Source organism: Mus musculus, chromosome 11 (assembly GCF_000001635.26).
Source record: "Mus musculus strain C57BL/6J chromosome 11, GRCm38.p6 C57BL/6J".
NCBI lineage: Eukaryota > Metazoa > Chordata > Mammalia > Rodentia > Muridae > Mus > Mus musculus.
The window spans coordinates 20,944,887-20,966,693 of NC_000077.6; the positions used below are offsets into that span (position 1 = coordinate 20,944,887).

The window sequence follows — 21,807 nt, forward strand, 5'->3', positions numbered from 1 at the left end:
TCGTTTTGATGTGTTCTTAGATTCAGTTTGCGAGGATTTTATTGAGTATTTTTGCATTGATATTCATAAGGGAAAATGGTCTGAAGTTCTCTTTCTTTGTTGGATCTTTCTGTGGTTTAGGTATCAGAGTAATTGTGGCTTCATAGAATGAATTGGGTAGAGTACCTTCTGTTTCTATTTCATGAAATAGTTTAAGAAGAGTTGGAATTAGGTCTTCTTTGAAGGTCTGATAGAACTCTGCACTAAACCCATCTGGTCCTGGGCTCTGCACTAAACCCATCTGGTCCTGGGCTTTTTTTTTTTTTTTTTTTTTTTTTTTTTGGTTCAGAGACTATTGATGACTGCTTCTATTTCTTTAGGGGAAATGGAACTTGGAACTGTTAGATCATTAATCTGATCCTGATTTAACTTTGGTACCTGGTATATGTCTAGGAAGTTGTCCATTTCATCTAGGTTTTCTAGTTTTGTTGAGTATAGCCTTTTGTAGTAGGATCTGATGATGTTTTGGATTTCCTCAGATTCTGTTGTTATGTCTCCTTTCTCATTTTTGATTTTGTTAATTAGGATATTGTCCCTGTGCCCTCTAGTTAGTCTGGCTAAGGGTTTATCAATCTTGTTGATTTTCTCAAAGAACCAGCTCCTGGTTTGGTTGATTCTTTGAATAGTTCTTTTTGTTTCCACTTGGTTGATTTCAGCCATGATTTTGATTATTTCCTGCTGTCTACTCCTCTTGGGTGAATTTGCTTCCTTTAGTTCTAGAGCTTCTAGGTGTGCTGTCAGGCTTCTAGTGTACACTCTCTCTAGTTTCTTTTTGGAGGCACTCAGGGCTATGAGTTTTCCTCTTAGTACTGCCTTCATTGTTTCCCATAAGTTTGGGTATGTTGTGGCTTCATTTTCATTAAACTCTAAAAAGTCTTTAATTTCTTTCTTTATTTCATCCTTGACCAAGGAATCATTGAGTAGAGTGTTGTTCAGTTTCCATGTGAATGTTGGCTTCCTTCCTTCCTTCCTTGCTTCCTTCCTTCCTTGCTTCCTTCCTTCCTTGCTTCCTTTCTTTTTTTGTTTTTTGTTTTTTTTTTGTTTTTTGTTTTTTTTTTTCGAGACAGGGTTTCTCTGTTTAGCCCTGGCTGTCCTGCAACTCACTTTGTAGACCAGGCTGGCCTCAAACTCAGAAATTCGCCTGCCTCTGCCTCCCGAGTGCTGGGATTAAAGGCACGCACCACCATGCCCGGCTGAATGTTGGCTTTCTATTATTTATGTTGTTATTGAAGATCAGCCTTAGTCTGTGGTGATCAGATAGGATGCATGGGATAATTTCAATATTTTTGTATCTGTGGAGGCCTGTTTAGTGACCAATTATATGGTCAGTTTTGGAGGAGGTACCATGTGGCGCTGAGAAGAAGGTATATCCTTTTGTTTTAAGATAAAATGTTCTGTAGATATCAATTAAATCCAGTTGTTTCATAACTTCTGTTAGTGTCCATGTGTCTCTGTTTAGTTTCTGTTTCCAGGATCTGTCCATTGGTGAGAGTGGGGTGTTGAAGTCTCCCACTATTATTGTGTGAGGTGCAATGTGTGCTTTGAGCTTTACTAAAGTTTCTTTAATGAATGTGGCTGCCCTTGTATCTGGAGCATAGATATTCAGAATTGAGAGTTCATCTTGGTAGATTTTACCTTTGATGGGTATGAAGTGCCCCTCCTTGTCTTTTTTTGATAACTTTGGTTGGAAGTCAATTTTATTTGATATTAGAATGGCTACTCCAGCTTGTTTCTTCTGACCATTTGCTTGGAAAATTGTTTTCCAGCCTTTCACTCTGAGGTAGTGTCTGTCCTTTTCCCTGAGATGAGATGGGTTTCCTGTAAGCAACAAAATGTTGGGTCCTGTTTGTGTGGCCAGTCTATTAGTCTATGTCTTTTTATTGGGGAATTGAGTCCATTGATGTTAAGAGAATTAAAGAAAAGTAATTGTTGCTTCCTTTTATTTTTGTTGTTAAAGTTGGCATCTGTTCTTGCAGCTGTCTTCTTTTCGGTTTGTTGAAGGATTACTTTCTTGCTTTTTCTAGGGTGTAGTTTCCATCCTTGTGTTGGTGTTTTCCCTTTATTATCCTTTGAAGGCCTGGATTCATAGAAAGATATTATGCAAATTTGATTTTATCATGGAATACTTTGGTTTCTCCATCTATGGTAATTGAGAGTTTTCCTGGATATAGTACCCTGTGCTGGTATTTGTGTTCTCTTAGGGTCTGCATAATATCTGTCCAGGATCTTCTGGCTTTCATAGTCTCTGGTGAGAAGTCTGGTGTAATTCTAATAGGCCTGCCTTTATATGTTACTTGACCTTTTTCCCTTACTGCTTTTAATATTCTATCTTTAGTACATTTGTTGTTCTGTTTATTATGTGTCAAGAGGAATTTCTTTTCTGGTCTAGTCTATTTGGAGTTCTGTAGGTTTCTTGTATATTCATAGGCATCTCTTTCTTTAGGTTTGGGAAGTTTTCTTCTATAATTTTGTTGAAGATATTTGCTGGCCCTTTAAGTTGAAAACCTTCATTCTCATCTACTCCTATTATCCGTAGGTTTGGTCTTCTCATTGTGTCCTGGATTCCCTGAATGTTTTGAGTTAGGATCTTTTTGAATTTTGCATTTTCTTTGATTGTTGTGCCCATGTTCTCTATGGAATCTTCTGCACCCGAGATTCTCTCTTCCATCTCTTGTATTCTGTTGCTGATGCTCACATCTATGATTCCAGATTTCTTTCCTAGGGTTTCTATCTTCAGTGTTGTCTCATCTTGGGGTTTCTTTATTGTTTCTACTTCCCTTTTTAGGTCTTGGATGGTTTTGTTCAATTCCATCCCCTGTTTGGTTGTGTTTTCCTGTATTTCTTTAAGGACTTCTACTTCTTTAGCAGTGTTCTCCTGTATTTCTTTAAGTGAGTTATTAAAGTCCTTCTTGATGTCCTCTACCAGCATCATGAGATATGATCTTAAATCTGAGTCTTGCTTTTCGGATGTGTCGGGGTATCCAGGACTGGCTGAGGTGGGAGTGCTGGGTTCTGATGATGGTGAGTGGTCTTGGTTTCTGTTAGTAAGATTCTTACATTTGCCTTTTGCCATCTGGTAATCTCTGGAGTTAGTTGTTATAAGTTAGTTGTATAGTTGTTTCTGGTTGGAGCTTGTTCCTCCTGTGATTCTGTTAGCCTCTGTCAGCAGACCTGAAAGTGTAGCTCTCTCCTGAATCTCAGTGGTCAGAGTACTCTCTGCAGGCAAGCTCTCCTCTTGCAGGGAAGGTGCACAGATATCTGGCATTCAGACCTGTCTCCTGGCTGAAGATGAAGGCCCGAAACAGGGCCTGTCCCAGAAGATGTGTTGCCTCTGCAGTCTGCAAGCTCACCTGCACAGACTAGTCTCTGAGGGACCCGGGACCCAAGATGGCTCCCTCACCTGCTCCGGCTGAGCCCTCCTGGGCAGACACCTCTCCTCTGGCAGGGAAGGTGCCCGGATGACTGCAGCCCAAACCGGAGTCTGTCCCAGAAGCCGTGTTGCTTCTCCCTGTCCCAGAAGCTGTGTTGCTTCTGCATGCAGTCTGCTCGCTCACCCTTCACAGTCTGTGAGCTGACCTATGCAGACTGGTCTCTGAGGGATCTGGGACCCAAGATGGCTCCCTCACCTGCTCCAAAAAAGCCCTCCCAGGTGGACACCTATCTTCTGGCAGGGAAGGTGTCCAGATATCTGGAGCCCAAAATGGGGTCTGTCCCAGAAGCTGTGTTGCTTCTGTAGTCCCTACTGTCACCTATGCAGACTAGTCTCTGAGGGATCTGGGACCAAAGATCTCTATTTGCTTTTTAAGATAGGGTTCCACTATGTACACTACGTACCCCTGGCCACACTCACAGAGTTTGGGTGACTGCAATAGGCACTGCTGAGTTCCCCCTATGGCATGGTGGAAACTTCAGTTGTAGTATGCCATGAACTGTCTGTCTCCTGGTTCCAGGACAACATTTGTCTTCTCTCCTGAAGGTCACCAACACAGGAAGATCACTGCTGAGAGGAACACTAGTATCTGCTGCTTCATGAGTGGTGGTCAGTCTTCCAGTGGCTTTTGCATCCCAGTTAGGAGTCAGGACTTCCTTCCTGACTGGATAGAACTGTTTTCTTTTGTTTTTTTTCCAGATTCATGATGCATCTACTTTCCACCCAGCCCATGACTTCCTTTCCTCTTGGCCTCTGACCCACCCTCACCGGGTCTTTAGGATTGACAGCACCTCTGCGGTCTCTTCAGGTTCCCTCATCTCCCACTTTCCCAGGCCTGGGACACTTTTTTCTAACACAGAGACAACCCTGTTCTCCTCATAATCCATACTCCAACTACTTTACCAACTCCTAAGGGCTTGAAGACTTTTGAAAGCCAAAACTAAGATTCTTTTCTTTCTGTTACAACTGCCTTAAAGGAGGAGACCCCACACAGCTAGGGTTCCCCTTGTAGTAGATTAGGCACAAACCATACCCAAACACCTGTTTTCACAAAGAGCTCCTTTATACAGGGAGTTCCTTTATTAAGTCAGGAAGAAAAGTTAAAAGTGGCTGGTTACTGACTCAGGCAGAAAAGCAGCAGCAAATGACCTTGCAGGTGTAAGTTTTTAGAAGAGAAAAGGAGAGGTCTGTGTTAGAATGGGCTAGGATGTGGTGGTATATTTTGATTGGGCACATTATTTAGGTGAATTAAAGAGAACTTTTGATTTCTGGGCTTCAGTGGTTTGATAGCTGGTCCTTGGTAGTGAGCTTCAGGAAGAGGAAATATACCTTATTAAGTAGCTTTGGAATGGAATCTAATGGTTTTTAGTAAGGCAGACAAGAATGGGGGAGAAGAGTAAGGCCTGCCAGAGCCATGCTCATCACACTTGAGCTGGCCAGAGTTCCTTCAGGTTTATCCTAAGTAATTGCCTTACTTATACAATTGTGGGGCTCAGTGGCCCAAATCTGCTTCATAGGCGGAGGTTTATGGAAGATGTTTCAGTCTTGACTTAGAAGCTATCTTGCTTCTACGGATGAAGTCAGAATCCCCTCCATCTCAGGGGAAATCCAGACTTTTGACATAATGCCTTCTACTGACTGAGACCAACACACCCCAGCATAATGGGACATTACTCAAAGTCAACTTATTTAAATGTTAACCACACCCACTCACAGCAACATGCACACAGGTCTTTAAAGAACTGAGCCATAGCCTAGTCAGAGAGACATAAAATTAGATGTCATACACACAGAAGGCCAGCCTACAAGGGCAGGACAGTAGTCTGTGTTTGTGGGTTGTGTTCACCTGTGTGTTCCTGACTGAATACACCTGGAGCTACCTTGTATGTGCCTCCAGATTCAATGAGTCCCATTTATCTTGGTCCAACTCTTCCACGTTTGGCTTCTTCCCTGTTTGCCACGCCCACTCCAGTGAAGTCTGTGTGGCAAGTCCAAAATCTTGGCCACAGTCCTGAGGCAAAAAGTTTAATGGAAACTTGTCTCCTGGAGAGTGTCTGGTGCCCCATAACCAGATTTGTCCCTATGATAGTGTGGCAGGTCCTGCATGCTTTCTTGCAGTATTTTACTGGATAGGAGCTAGAAATCTCAGGGCTAGTTCAAAATAGTAAACTTAGAATTCTCATTACAGACATGAATGGCAGCCTACATTACATAATAGTAGAAAGAAGGTGGGTTGTGGTTTAAGGAGGAACTGGAGTATTGTATTATTCATAAAAGGGCTAGTGGAACAGTTGGTAGAGCAGAACCCCCTGGTGCAAGCTTTCACAAGTCTCAGAGGTATAGCATAAATTGTGACTAGGGTGTGAAATCCTCACCAGGGTCCCTAATGGCTGACTTTAGAAAGGGCCGCCTTTTATCTCAGTTGTAACCACTGCCTAGTTCCTGCTAATCTTTATGTATTTCTTTTATGTCAGATAACTTCAATGTACCTTGGCTGATGTGTCACCTAACCTCTTTGTTTTCTTCTGTAATATAAGTCTGATGCTCGCTTTGAGAAATTACATTCAAATACAGCACTCTCTCTGTGTCAGTGTCCGTTTGTCACTTTTTGCTGACTTCTTACCCTCCTGAGTACTGAAACCCTGGTTCCCCGCAGGTTGAGAGACCGACTGAGTCCAGTCCGTGGCACCTGTTTGCTTTTATTCTGACTGTTCCAGACTCAAGATTACTTCTCATGCTTTGTGTAAGTTGATAAATAACTGTTGTATTAAATACTTAATCTCAACTTGGGACTTCTACCCTGACTAAATAATTTTATTCCCAGATAAAAGACACAAAACCTTTATATTTAGGATAAGCCTTTAAAGCACTAGAGCTAGGCAGATGTCTACCTTCTAAGCTATTATGTCTGCTTCTCTATCAATAACCCCGGGATGGCTTGTCTTGTTTCACCTGGCCTGCTTCTACCCCCACAGGCCAGCTCTCATGACCCCTTACTCCATGGAATCTTCTCTCTCTCTCTCCACTCTTCTTTTCTCACCTCTTCTTGGTTTTGCCTCTGACCTTAACCCCTGGAACTGAAACTCCACCTATCTTCTACTAGCTATAGGCTGTAGGCATCTTTATTCAACTAATAGTTTTAAATTAAAGAACAAAGTTACATAGCATCACTTGGTATACAAGAGTATCTCTTCATCCCTGGGGGCAACCTGTTGTGTTTTATTAAAAAAAAAAAAAAGAAAAAGAAGCCAGGGATATGTTTGGTGGAGGTGAAATATGGTGTAGGGGAAGGGGTGTGTGTGTATGCCTTTGTGGGCCCATGCTGAGGCATCCCTCCCCCCCACACAGAGGGACCAGCCACACAATGGTATAGTATAGAATAGCATTTATTTAGGGCATGGGGAGGGGAGTCAAGGAGGTAGTAGAGATAGAGAAAGGCAGAGAAAGAGAGGTGGGAGGGGAAAGGGAGAGAAGGAACACAGAGATAAGAGAGCAAGAAGGCAGAAGAAAGAGGAGGGGGCAAGCATCCCCTTTTATAGTGAGTCAGGCATACTTGGTTATTGCCAGGTAACTGTGGGGCAGAGCCTAGAGGGATGTTAACACAACCAGACTTTGGAAGCCAGTCTTTAGCATTACAATACATAACAGCAGACCAAACCTCAACAAATAACCTACAGTATGAGTGCCAATGAAGGATTTGGGAGCAGATCTCCCTATAATAACCACTACATCTATCATGGGGTTGGCAAAATGTCAACTGTTAATCTGCCAGTTGGTTTTGCTTTTGGTCTGATCCCTCTGTTTCCTACTTATAAGGCCAGATAAGGTTATTGGGGACCCTAGAGCCCAATCAATTCAAGATAAAATAATCACTAAATCATAAAATAATTTGATGAAAACACTTCATTAGTTTTCTCCAATGAAATTATTTCAATATTTTCTTTGAAACATTGAATTCTTTAGCTGAGAGGATGGTGGCTCATGCCTGTAATCCTAGCATTTAAAAGAGAGAAACTGGAGGATTGTTGTATGTTTGAGGCTACATTGTAAGATCCTGTCTCATAAAAAAAAAAAAAAAAGAAGAAGAAAAGGAAGGAAGGAAGGAAGGAAGGAAGGAAGGGAGAGAGGAAGGGAGAGAGGAAGGGAGAGAGGAAGGGAGGGAGGAAGAGAGGGAGGGAGGGAGGGAGGGAGGGAGGAAGGAAGAAATACTCATTTAAAAGTTCCTTCCTTGCAGGGAGTGGTTGGAACTGGCTTTGCTGGTGGCGGACTACATGCCTATTTGTCTTGCTATAAGATCCATTAGTGCCCACTGGAACAAGAAGTGGGGAAGTGGGCAGAAGCCCTGCCCCTGTAGTTTTGGTAGCCTTGGATCCTTGTAAGCAGCCAGCCTGTCTCCTTGCTGCTGGTGCTCCCAAACAGCCCCGATGCCCAGTTACACAGACGGAAGTAGAGTCTTCTCCCAGATGCCTCTCTAGAGAAGGAAGGGTTCAGGCACAACACACATGTTCAGATCAATTTATACACAGCAGAATATTATTTGTCTCATACCTGGCATAGTTAAGAGATCTAAGGGGTGGATCTAGTAGGCACTGGGGATCAGTACTTTAAGTCTAATAAGCTCTGGAAGCAAAATAAGCCTAAAGTAGCAGCAAATAAGAGAAAAACAACAGTTATTGGGAGTCTTCTGTAATCATTATTGGTTCTCTGCCCAGTCCTCCCTGACCTGAGCTTTTCAACTTGAGTCCTAGGGCCAGTACAGACTGTTTACTTACGCGAAATGTCATCTAATTAAATGGCAAATGCCAAGGACCCTGCAATTCTAGTTTTAGATTTCAGCATCTCCCTTAACCTTCTTATCTGATAGCGAGATGTACAGTTGAATCTAATATCCAGATTTTAGAACACAAATATGGCAGGAGTGAATGAGTCAGAGGTCCTTCATTAGTTCTTAAGAAAATAGACATTTTAGCCAGCTGCGATGGCCCAAGCCTGTGATCCTGTCATCACTAGGAGCTGGTGAAAGGCCAGCCTGGGCTACATAGCAAGGTCTAGGCCAGCCAGAGCTAGGGAGACTTTGACTCAACAATTAAACAAACAAACAAACAACAAAAACAAAAATCCAAACCTTTAACAACAGAACCTCTGATTAGATGACTGGCAGATTCATAGCTACTAACTTTATTAAATCATCAAAGTAAGTGGAGCTGTTTTAAATGTGTGTAGGCTGTGTGTGATGTGTGCATGTTGGGGTGGGATATGTGTGTGTATGTGGGGGGTATATATGTGTCTGTGGGGGGTATGTATGTATATATGTATGTGGTGTGTGTGTGTGTGTGTGTGTGTGTGTGATGTGATTGGGTATGTATTGTGTGGTGTACATATATTTGTATGTGGTATGTGTGGTATGTGTGTATGTGTATATATGTAGTGTGCATGGAATATCTATGTATGTGGTATATGTGTATATGTTGCTATGCATGTGTGTGGTATGTGTGTAAGTATGGGGGTTATGTGGTATATGTATGTAGATGGTGTGTATGTGTGAATATGTTGCTATGCATATGTGTGGTGTGTGTGTATGTATGGGGTTACGTGGTATATGTATGTACATGGTGTGTATGTGTTTCTCTGTGTGATATGCTTTGTTGATGTTTTCTGTTTTGCATTTGTGAGTGTCCAGGGAATTGGAAAGAACTAAACATGCAAATTTTAAACACTCACAGATTAGTCATACAGATGTGAGGGTGCTGGGACATGTGAGAGTGTTTTCCGCTTTAGTCCCTAACTCTGAGTAATGGACACACAAGTCTAGACTCCATGTGACTTGAGATTGATATAAAAAGTTCAGTCCAGTCTGAACCCCTGGGTGGAGTGGGAGAGATCAGAAGACGGCATTAGAACTGGAGTTACAAGTGGTTCGAGCCACCATGTAGGAGCTGGGCATTGAACCTGGGTCCTTTGCCAGAGCAACAAGTGCTCTTGAGCCATCTCCCCAACTTCTTAAAAAAATGGTGTGTGTGTGTGTGTATGTGTGTGTGTACAGTCTGTGGGTGGAGGTCAGATGACAACCTGTGGGAGTTCATTCTTTCCTTCTACCTCATAAGCTCTGGGGATGGAACTCAGGTCAGCAGGCTTGCCAGCAAGTGTCCTTACCTGCTGAGGCATCTATCTCTATGGCCCCTCAAGTTGAATTCTTGAAACTGTACTGTTATATTCCTAATGGTTGGAATGCTACTGGACCAGATTAAAGTATAAATCCACCGTTTTCAGTTTTCACACAATCTTGAGAGGTGAGGTGGGGAGCACTAAGTCCCATTTCAACACGAGCAGACAGTCTATGAGGGAGGGAGGTGGGCATGCAGTCTTCTTTCTCTTTTAATCCGTCTAAGTCCCCTGGGGCTTGAAAATTAGGAAAGATAAGTTTTCTGCTCACAAGCTAAATAATAGATGAATCTTTAGCACTGAGGGTAGAACTACCCCAGTGTTTACACATTGGTTAAAGGTATCCCTCCCCCTATACCACCCCCCCCCCAACACACACATACTGAGGCAGGGGGCCAGCGTGGAGAGAATGAACGGCTGCAGTCCCACAGGAATGCCTTTGATGAAGCAGGGCATTTTTGCACTCAAACCCATATGCTTTCAGACAGTTGTTCTCAAGTTGTGGGTCATGACCCATTTGAGGGTCTCATATCAGATATTCTGCATATCAGATATTTACATTATAATTCATAACAGTAGCAAAATTACAGTTATGAAGTAGCAACAAAACAATGTCATGGTTGGGGGTCAGCACAACATGAGGAACTGTATTAAAGGGTCGCAGCCTTAGGAAGGCTGACAGCCACTGCTCACCCTTTAGGCAAAGTGAAACTTTTCCAGTACCATGGGAAGATGCTGGACTCTTTACCTCTCCAAGGGCAGCTCATTCCTGGACCTTGCTGGTCACAGGGGAGGAAGTGGGGGCCCCTTACAGAGAAACATTTGGTTTCAGGTTTCTCTTTCTGCTTTCTGACCTGGGGTAGTTCTAAGTATCCCGCAGGCTTTGGGCAGCATTACTTTGCTAGCCTTATGTCTACAGTGACTCCAACTACCTCCATAACTGGCCAAACTGGGAAGGCAGGTCATCCCAGATAATCCCTTTTTAGAGATTCCCAGGGCAACCCTGTCACCCAAGGGGAGTCTTCATCTTCCAAAAGAGTTAAGGGTTAGGCCTCTCCCTTCCCCTCCCCTCCCTTCCCTTCCACTTTTTGGAATCTAGGACTTGAAGAAAGGTCAGATCTTAGGAGCAAGGACATTGATGTAGGTCCCAGATGTAGTTTAGCTGGTGCTGAGCAGTAATGCAGGTGCCCTTTTCGTGACAGTGCTTGCATTCTTATACCACCACCTTATTCAAACAGGAAACGGTACATTTTTCACATTCTTAGCTAGCGCTAGAGGACACGGACTGGAGGTAACTGGTGCGGGCAGCATTTGTGGAATGTGACTGTTCTCCCTGTTTGCCTTGTTGGCAAGACTATTCCATCCTTTTTCTTTCTCCCTATGTAACAATGCCCACGTCTACTGCACATGCCTACCCGCCCCCTCTCCCGGTCCTGAATGGATCGGAAGGTGTCTTGGTGCTTGTGGTCAGTCTTTGGTGTGGGAGCAGGCTCAGTTTTAGAGTAAAGGTTAACGGCTAAGCATAGGAGGAAGGGGAGCACAGAGAAGACTAGTATTCAGAAAACCAAGGCAAGTAAAAGGGCTGAAAAGACAGCAGGACAGGCAGGCAAGATAGGCCAGCAGAGCTGTGGAGGAACAGACTGGAGCCCAGCTATTAATAAATATAATGCAATGAGGGGGCATCTTTGGACAGCCCATGACAAGGAATAGCCCTGAGAAATTACATTATGCAATAGATCTGGTGCAAAAGGGTGGTACTGGAGGGGTGGGGGGTGAGGACCTGAGGGGAGGGATAGAGGCAGACAGACAGGGATCCGTGAAGGCAGAGAGAATGGGCAGGGGTAGGATTCAGGGAGAGAGAGAAGGAATGGAGAGGGACAGGGACAGAGACGGAGACGGAGACAGAGAGCAGCTAGAGAGCCATGAGGGCAGAGAGAATAGGCGGGGTAGGGTTCAGGGAGAGAGAGAAGGAAGCAGGGGAGAGAGAGACAGACAGAGAAAGACAGAGACAGACACAGAGACACAGACAGAGTCAAAGAGACAGACAGACAGACAGAGAGCTAGCATGGCAGGCAGACCTTTTTATCTGCAGGTGGTGGCAGATGACAACATAAGCAACTGCTCGGTCCCTGAGAGTCCTGTACACTGACACTGACAGGTAAGCTGGGAACAGCTCAAGTAGACAGAGTCAGAAAGGCTGGTAAAGAAAGCAGCACCAAGCGTTATAGGATTAAGGGTGCCAGCAGAGGCTCGGGCAGGACAGATGGCTGGAGTTAGTTAGAAGGGAGGAGAGGTGTGGAAGGCTACTGTGTCCACCAAGGACCCTGCAGTCCTGATGGATGGTGGAGGAGTTTGAAGCAGGAGCTGTGTGGACATTTCTGTTTCCCCAAGTTTACATGTCAATGTCTTGATCCACAATACAGTAGTTTCTAGAGGTGGAGCCTTGGGGAGTTCATTAGATTTTATAGTCATAGGATGTGACCCCATGATGAGATGTATGCTCTTTCCGGAAGAGGAAGAGACCAGAGCCCTCTCCACTCTGTTGTTTGAGGACAAGGTGTTAAGGTAGCTGTGAGAAAGCCACATTAGGAATGAATTTTCAGATCTGGAGTGCTGTGTGAAGTCAGTCCCCGGCAGTTAGGCTGCCCAGCCTGCGCTGCGGTGTTATACCTGCTGACTGAGGTCAAAGCTGTCCCCCAGCCAGTCAAATGAAAGGTGGCCCTAGGTAGGGATGGACAGGGCACAGGGTTAGAGGATGGCAGCAAGTCCCCTGGGAAGTGGAAAGGCTGCTGACCAAGGGGCTGGTGAAATGGCTGCTGAGCTGAGAGCTTTGTGAGGTCAGAGGTCACTGTTTAGGATCTAAACCTCACAAGTATAGATCCCTTCAACTGCCCTCAAGAGCCCACATAAGAAGAAAGAAGGCTAACGGAAGAGGACAGAGAGGTTAATGTTGCAGAGAAAAGAGCAAGAGAAGAGCAACTTACATATACAAACATGTGAATATAGCCATGCATACTTATATGATTATATGTGTTTATATGAAGAAACATAATAGATAAATGGATGGATAGATAGATAGATAGATAGATAGGGAAGGATACACATGACTTATTAAAATGGAATAGGGGATATGTGTGTGTGTGTGTGTGTGTGTGTTCATATATGTGTGCTATCAAAGAATGATTTTGGCAAATTAATCTTTACTAGGAAAAAAAAAAAAAACCCAGAAGAAGTAAATATACTTCTTAGGAAGATGATATAGTATTCCAGGTCAGAATGAGCAAGTACTCTTGGGCTCACCTCAGAACTATTCTTAGCACAGGCTCAGGGAGCCAGTGAACTTGGCATGGCCCCTGACAGGGAGCAGGTGAAAGGAGGTAGGTCTGGGCTGCATTTGTAAGGTCATTAAAGAAGTCTTAGCACCATGTTGCCTGCTGTAGAGATCTCACAGCCAGCCAAGGGGACTGCTTCCTAGAAACCTGAGAGAGCTAAGGGCAGGGCCAGGGATGAAGTCAGAATTTCCCTGGGGCACACACCTAAAGCCAGTCTACTGAAGACCTAGAGTGTACTTGGGCGGCTACCCTGGAGTAGCAGACATTTCAGCCCATGCTTAGCCTGGGCGGGCTTTCAGAAGTGGGGATTAAGGCAAACGGTGGTTCTGGAGGTTCAGTGACCTTCCACATAGCCTAGATAAGTGCCTGAGCTCTGCTAGAGGAGCCCCTGGGAGAATGTACCTAGTTCTTTTTAGTCTCTGCAGGCCCAGCCTGAGGCGACAAGGACACAGCAGCTTCTCTGAGAAATACCTTTCACTTTATTTAATTCCCGTTTCCTCTGGGTGAGCAGCCTCGAACTTCAGGAAGCTTCATTTCCTTCCCCTCTTCAAAATGCTCCGGTTTTAAGCCTTTGTTTACATTAGCCAAGGCAAAACCAGTTTCTGGTTACACAGCTGGTGACAGGAAGAAAAGGTGAAAGCCCAAAGCCAGCCCACTAAGGCCAAAGTTGCTAAGAGATCAGATGTTCACATGGGGAGTTAGCAGAATTAACGCCTAACTTCTTGCCCCAGCTTCCTTCAGACTAATACCACTGCCAAGAGATTCCACTATGAGTGAGCAGCCCCAGTCACTCTGCCCCTGCCCCTCCCCCGTCCCTGCCCCTGCCCCTGTCCCTGTCCCTGCCCTTCCCCCCTGCCCCTCTGCTGCCCCTCCGCCTGCCCCTGCTGCCATAGGACTTTTGGTTTTGTTACAAGATGGAGTGGGTCAGTGTGAACGGCTCCTGGAATATGTTTTGCTCTTTCTCCTTTTGTTCAGGTTTGTTGCTCTCTTAGAGTTTTATCAGAATTCAGAAGTGTACATAGAGGAAAACCTAGGTCATGTGGATGCTCCCAAAGGGACTAGAATTTATCTGAAACTCATGTGGGAGGAGCTAACAAAGGAAAACACAGCTCTGTTGGAGGGTGGGAGGAGGTGTGGATGCAGGGACAGGGTGGCAACCTGGGCAGAGAGAAGGAAGAGACCAACATGGCCTTGTGTGCACAGGCGGAGGCAAGCGTTGCAATACCGATGAGTGCCATGTCTGGCAGGTTTGACTCTCATGAGTGACACAGGGTATTCATTACCCATCCCCTTGGCATTTCCTCCAGTTTGACCTATTATTAACATTCATCTGCCCACATTGTTTTCCTGTCTTATTCCAATTAGTAAAAGATGAAATTCTCTTGGCTAAGTGGCACCTTTCTGAGGTGGAGTGTCTTTGGAGTAGGACCCCAAACATAATATCTATATCTGACCAAAGCCATCAGCACATTACAAAGAATTCCAAATGTTCCTGATAAGGGTCTAGTTCTGCTTCCTTCAGGTGTCTTCAGCTCCTGGGCATTAACTGAACATCTACTTATAAATGGGGAGGACACAGATAAATGAAGCAATGGCTTTTGTAGGTTCACAGACCACTAGGAAGGCAACATAAATGCATCTAGCAGTAGCTGCCTCTGTTGAGGGTCACAGCCAATGGTGTGAGCATGAAGTGTCCTTCCCAGACCATTTGTTAAAGCCCATTGGTTATCAGCCAGTGGGCTTTGGGAAATTGATTGGATTCTGAAAGCTCCGATCCAATCAATGGGTTCATCCTTTGATGCATTAATAACTTGATAGTATCAACAGAAGATGGCAGAAGGTAGGAAATGAGGCCTAGTATACGCTTAGGGGATGTATCTTGCCCTGGCTGCTTCCTGGATTCCATCTCTCTGCTTTCTGTCCTCCCAGAGATGAGTAGCCTCTGGCACATGCTCCTGCCTTGTGACATTCTGCCTCATCATAGGTCCTGAATCAATAGAAGGAAAAGCTGTGGATGGCCTTCTTCAAACTGTGAGCCCTGCTGTGTAGCAACTTCCTCTGAATTTAAACCTTTCTTCCTTAGAGGGAGGAGGGATGCTCAAAAGAATCCTGGAAGGTACAGTGTTCCAAAGCCCCCCCCCCTCCTGATATTACACAAGCAGTAACAATTGCTATGGAGGAGAGACTTTTCCTGGGGCTGCCTGCAGGTTGTACAGGCAGCTCTTGCCCATGCTGGGGTGGGCTTGGGGATAATGCAGCTGCCTCTGTGTCACCCACGTTCCTGTAAGTGACCTTCCATTCATGCTTCTGAAAGCACCCACTCATGCATACACCTATAAGCCCCATATATCCATTGCTCTGCCAAGCAAGACTTGGGTGGTGTCCTTTACTCTGTCCTTGCTGCCTGAAGATGTCTGTTAGCATCGCTCCCAGAAATTACACAAGCTACAGTAGGGAAGTCCTCCTAAGTTGTTCTCTTTTGAATATTTTAGTCACAGCCCTGGAAAGTTAGCTGACACAGAGAAACACTACAGAATAAGCAAGCTCTGCTAGCAAGCAATCTCTAAGGTCCAGAGTAAGAGAAAAAGGTTTTCTGATTATATGAGCTATGGTTGAGTTTAAAAGCAAGGCAATGAATTTGGTTTTTAAGCACCTTTGTATTTTAAATTACAAAAGTAGTAAATGTTTTTTATAGAGAATTTTAAAAGTTACATATTGGGGGGTGGGGTGGGAGTTCAGTCTCACAAGTTATTCCTCTAGTAACACTCAGTGATTCATCCTGTACCCCAGATCTTGCGCCCCCCCCCCACCAGTTTACTACTCTTGTCTAGTTTACTTGGTGCCTATAAAATGCCTTCTTCCTGTTTCTATTCACAGTGCTTCTACTCCTCAAGGAAGTAGACGCTGCTGGGCACCTGCCCGGGTGAACTCTCCCACAATCCCAGGTCTCTTTTCCAGCCTCATTTTTATCAGCCCACAGCGGCAACAGCCTTGGCTTGATCAAATCACTTCAGGCTGCTGCAAGAAAACTGAGTGGTCTGTAAACAGCAGAAACTGATCCTTCCCAGTTCTAGGGCCTGGGGGCGGGGGGCGGGGTCCAAGGTCAAGGTAGGGTTAGATCCTGCTGAGGACCTGTCCTCTGGAGGTAGCCTAAGCTGGTAAAAGGGACAAATGACCTCCCTTGGGCTTCATTTACAATGTCATTTGGCACACCCATCACTCCCCCTTCCCAGTGCCATCACTTGGGGAGTGAGGATTAAACATCAAATTTGGAGGGCCATGGGAGAGAAGCCAGAGTCAGGCTTCTGTCCTGGCTTTCCATCAGTTCCTCTCAGGACCCCCTCTCTGTAACAAGTGACACGTGTTACTGACAACTGTTTCTTGGCATCTTTTCATTACATTATGTGCCCAGTTCTCCTCTCCAAATATCTCTGTTTCAACTCAGTGACCTGGGTCTTTCTTGCCCCACTGACCTCTGGCTCCCTGCACTGCCCCTTCACCTGCATGATGGAAGTCCTGTGGGCCCAGGGGCTGCTTGCATATGTTCACAAGGCACCACAACTCTATGTTCCTTGCTATGTTCTCCCTCTCTTGCTCCAGCCACCTTTATAAGGACTCAGTGCTACCCTTCAAAAAATCTTGCCTAACTCAGCCTAAAACTGACAAGCATCTGGGGTAGCCATAGGTCTGTAATTTGGTAATTAATCATGGATTTCTTGTGGCAGCTCTTTTGTGCTCTCTACAAATTGGGCTGTGTGTGTGTGTAACATAGTATGTAGACACATATACATTTACATTTGTGTGTATACTCACATTTTAAAAGAATAGTACCTTGATTTTGAGCACACTCATTAAAGAATAGAAAAATAAAATCTCTTTCCCCCTAAGAGTACAGTATAGGCACTGGAGAGACGGCTCAGCAGTTGAGAGAGCTTGCTGCTCCTGCAGAGGACCTCAACTCATGTCCCAGAAGTCTATGGAGATGGGGTGTGACTCACAATCACTTGTAACTCCAGGAGACCTGATGCTTTTTTCTGATCTGGGGGTCACCCACACACATGTGATGAATACTCGTATACACAGAAGCAAACAGTAAAGTAAATCTAATGAAAACAAAGTGCATGAATAATTTGAAAGCATCAGAAGTCTTTTTGCCTTTACTTGTCTCTGATGAGAGGACCATAGTTGTTATTCTCTACAGTGTCTGGTGTTGGACATGCAGGTATCAGTGTGTTCTTTTATAGAAAGTTTAAGGTCATCGTTGTAATCCCTTTAATCAAGATTCCAGAGGGGGAAACTTAAGGAAAAGTAATACGGGACTGACTTGAAGGAGAAAATAATAACTATACAGAACAAGAGTTTTTAGACAGAATACTGCTATGGTTTGGATGTGTCTCTGTAAATTTCATCTAATGGAACTTTGAGCCCTCAGATTATGTTAATGTGTGGATGTTGAGGCCTTTGAGAAGAAAACTTTCATAAAGTGGATTGGTCTGTCTGTGGACTGATGGATTGATGGGGTCCCAAGGGCTTGCTTTGATTTGCTGTATGGTACTCCACTATGGGATGACCACTTGACCTCTAGAAGCTAAGAAGATCCTAGTGCCATGCCCATAGACCTCGTTGTTTTATAAGTCACCCAGTCTCAGGCACTAGGTTATAGCATCAGGAAACAGAGTGAAGTAAACACTCATGAAAGTTCACATTAACATTTTGGTGACAACAAAATGTTCCTAAATTAAACGTCCATTTTACAGGAATTGTTTCAAATGCACACACTGAGTATCTATGTCACTTATTTCAGCAAATATTTATTAAGTTCCTACTGTGTGTCAAATGGGCTTCCAATAAGACTGACAGCATCTCAGCTTGGAAACTCTGTTTGATGTAGAGATGTGGAGACCAGTCAAGGTGATTGCAGACGGTAAATACCATAATAAAATGAGCTAAGTGACTGGATGGTAAGGTTGTGGCTCCTTTGGATAAAATGGCTCAGCAGGCTTTCTGGAGAAAATAATATTTGGGCTGGATCAGTTGCATGAGGAGATGTCAGCTACATAGAAGCAGGAGAGCAAGTCCCAGAGCTAAGACACACAAGCTGTGAACCACACAAGAGCTTCATTTACAAAGCCAGCAGTGTTTGAGAGAGCTGTGTGACATGCTAAGGAAGTCATTCCAGGCATGTGTAAGTTAATGCTCTTGTATAATTAATTTTCTCTGTGGAAGTTGATTTGCACTATCTATTAACCTGTACTCAGTCCAGCTGGATACAATGACAACCAGATTAGCCAAGAAAATGAGCCTTAGCAAGCTTCAGATGGGAGTCAACTGTGCAGGCTGTGGCTATAGGTTTCCCACTTCTGAAGACATGGAAACCCAGCCTAGGCATTGCCATAGTGTGAACGAGGAGAGCCTGAGATTATTTTTGGAACAAATCCACTGTTCACTCCCATAGTCCTAACACAGGAGAAGGGAATATGAGTAATGGCTGTCCAAGACTGAGGCTGCTTTTCACAGTGAGAAACCCTCCTTCTCTGGGAATGCTAGTCTGTGGGATTTTGTAAATGGCTTTTATAATTACAGACTATGCTATTAAAGACGATCCATTCAATTAGCCATTTGACTCCATGGAATGGGAAGATCCCATAATGACAGGTTAATGGATTCCATACTTAATAAAAGTAAAGGGGAGCATTAGACTTCTTGTAAAGTCGGCAGCATTACTCCTCACTGGCCACTAGTTCCTTGTTAAACTGGCCTCAAAACAAATGCATGTAGATCCCTAAGATCCCACACTGGTTTAATGGGTTTCACAGATGTGTGCAAAGGTAGCTTTCCCAGCAAGTTGCACTTGGGGCATTGGGAACTTAGGTCCTTTGTGACTTCAAGGTTACTGTAGACAGAGGACACCCAGAGCCTGGTTCCCTGCTTCCTCGACTGCTTCTACTTTCTCTAGGAGCTGTACTCATCAGTGTCTGAGCCTGTCCAAGTCGGTTCTGAGGAGAAGATCAAGTCCCTACATCAGAGAAGCTCCAGAGGGATTCAAGGAGAACTGGGGGCTGCCAGGGGGACCAGGGCAGTGTGGGACTCAAGTAGTACTCCTGGGAAGAGCTTGGGATAGAGTTATGTCTGCACAATGAAAGGGGAACAAGCCACTTTTAGCAGGTGGGCATATTCAAGAACTACTTGTGTAGTCAGGGCTGAGGGGCTCATCTATTTGTGCCAGGGGAAGCAGGACCATTCTGGGATGTCCAGTTCAAAATAAGTAAAATATAGGTCAAGGGTTGGGGTCTAAAAGTCAGAGAACAAGGGGGCACCAGATGGCTACCTACAGCATAATTTTCTAATTCCATTGCACATCAGAATCTACTGGCGTCTTGCTAAACATGAACTGGATTTGGTTGCTTGAGTTCTGCACTCACAGTAAATTCTTAGGTTGTGGCAGGTGCTGCTAGCTTATGTGTATCCTACCACTCTTACCCTATCAAGGATCCAGGGTAGAGGGCAAGATGTTATGCATCAGGGTTTCAAGAAACTAGGGAAGCCTCATTCCCTCCAACCTGAGCAATAACACCATTACTGCCCAACAGCTGTGGAGAAGACACATCCACCTGTGGCCTGGGAACCCCCAAAGCCTGCCATTAACCCCAGAGAAGGGCCAAGCAGCTTGCTGCTGAATGAGGCTCAGGTCATGAAGATTCTAAATGGTTGCAGAAAATTATTGAACAGAAATCAAGACGATTCATATCTGTTGGTCAAAGAAATACATCTTTAAAAATGAAAAACATTCATTAGCTCCCTTATGGCGAGTGCATGGAGTGCATTTCCCTCATCCAAAAGGAGCCAGGTTAACTAACAGAGTTTACGAGGAGTTCCTACTGCCCTCTTCTAGCTTCTGGGAAAGCAATAGGAAAGAGATGATTCCCCCAGGCTGATAGGCTGCTTTCCTGGGCCTCTATATTCTCTCTCATCACTGGGAACAAATACCTAAAAGGCACAATTTAACAAAGGAAAGGTTTACAGAGGCTCAGAGTTTCAGACTACACTGCAGAGTCGGTGGCAATGTAAGTGTGAGCCAGAGGCTCCTCACTTCTTGGTGCATCAGGACACTGAGACCAGATCCAGAAGCAGGACCAGGCTAGGACTCTCAAAACCTGCCCCCAGTAGCCTGCATGTGCGCCTAGGCCCCCTGACTTCCAGATAGTGCCTCAAGCTGGGGACCAGGTATTCAAAGACCTGGGGGGGATATTTTACACCCAAATGTTAACTAACTGCTGTGGCAGTTTATGTGCCTACTTAACTAGGCCATAGTCACTTGTAGTCCAGTTGCACACTAGGGTAGGTATGAAAAAAGCATTTTGTAACTGTGAAGATGTCTAACATCTGCAGTCAGCTGTCTTTAAGGAAACGAATTGCAAGTTTCTCTAAAGGAACTTCAGCTGCCAAACTACTAACTGCTCGAGTTAGTAGTACTAACTACTAACTACAAACTGTTGAGTTCAGGCCTGCTAGTCTCCACAATTCCCATTCCCACCCCCAGGCCAATTCCTGGAAATAAATCTTCTTAGTATACAGAATCCACCTTCATTATTCATGGGCCTGTATTTGTGAATCTGAGCAGTTAAATTCATGTGTAATCCAGAAACCGATGTGTGCTTCTTTTGTGTAACCATTTACAAACGTGTCTGGAATGGGGCAGATGAGACACTCAGTGTGCACATTTCCCTGTGAGGCCCAGTGAGACAATGATTTCTCCTTTGATTTCTCAAAGCTGTAAAAGGATTCTTCTGGTGGTCCCCTTAACCCCACAATTTTCCATTTTTCTGGACGGTATCACTGTTTGGAATAACCCTTAAGTACAGTGTTGACACGGTGTCTAATGTTCTTAAGACTGGAAGACAGTGATGTGCCTTATGGGGAACATATGTGTTGGATGGTCTTCACTCAAGCATGAGATGCAGTGCTGGCTATGAATTCAAAGCTACTGAGCCAATACATTAAGTAAGGCATCTTTAAAGAGAAATACACATAAAACAAGGTTGTTGAAAATGTGACCAGGAATTCCCAGGAACCTAACCCTTTATTTTCCCCAGGAGCAATGGCCCAATAATTGCTAGTTCAATGTTTATAGAGCATAACTACCGTGGAATCAGTTCTCGCTCTCTCTTTCTCTCTCTCTCTTGTGTGTGTGTGTCTGCGCTCGCGCATGTCCTACTGATGTGATGTGATGCCGTTCATCACCAGTGTGTGAAAAGCACAGACAATAAGCCTCTTTCTGTCTTATTCCTGACAATGCCCTGCAGGAGGAGGACAGACATCTATGGAGGGAGGAAGTCCATGTACTTACCTCTAATACATGTGAATGGTTCCTTTTCCTTACTAGATCATGTTTCAGAAGATAAAATTATTTGAGTGTGTCTCCATCTTCTCAACACACTGAGAGCTAGGCTAGACTAGGTAATAAGTGGGCTGTGTTTCAGTATTTGTAATGTAATTTAAGGGGCTACTTTCCTAATGTAAACCAATTATGTATACTCTAACTTGAGCATTTTAACCAAAAATAAACATCTTTATGAATGTATAAGAAGATAATCAGATTGTTTTTGAGGCATTGGGCATATTCCCCCCAGTACAAAGAGACCAGCTTGCCGCAGTGTTTTTTTTTTGTTTTTTTTTTTTTTTGTTGTTGTTTTAAGGCTCCAATTCGAGGATGCTCCTCCCTCTGTCATTCATCCCAATGGTCAGGTTTAATTTTTCCAGAGGCTGAGGTGTAACTCCAGCTTACCTGAGCCTTCCAATCTTCACTGAGTGTCACCAGAGGAGTGATGCTTTAGTTCAAAGCCC

General features: G+C 44.4%; 1 long non-coding RNA gene across 11 annotated transcripts in view; it reads left to right on the top strand.

The window, feature by feature from the left end:
- Gm32293 overlaps positions 1-21,513 on the top strand; it is a 49,103-nt gene extending 27,590 nt beyond the window's left edge. For 7 of the 11 annotated variants that reach the window (XR_872292.3, XR_872290.3, XR_872294.3 and 4 more), the window contains one exon: positions 4,016-5,973. This is a non-coding gene — a long non-coding RNA (predicted gene, 32293). Of the gene's footprint in view, positions 1-4,015; positions 5,974-6,125; positions 6,213-18,919 lie in introns of those variants that run through there. The other 4 variants (XR_872295.3, XR_872298.3, XR_872293.3 and 1 more) reach the window with 3 other exon arrangements.
- Positions 21,514-21,807: the final 294 nt, after the last annotated feature.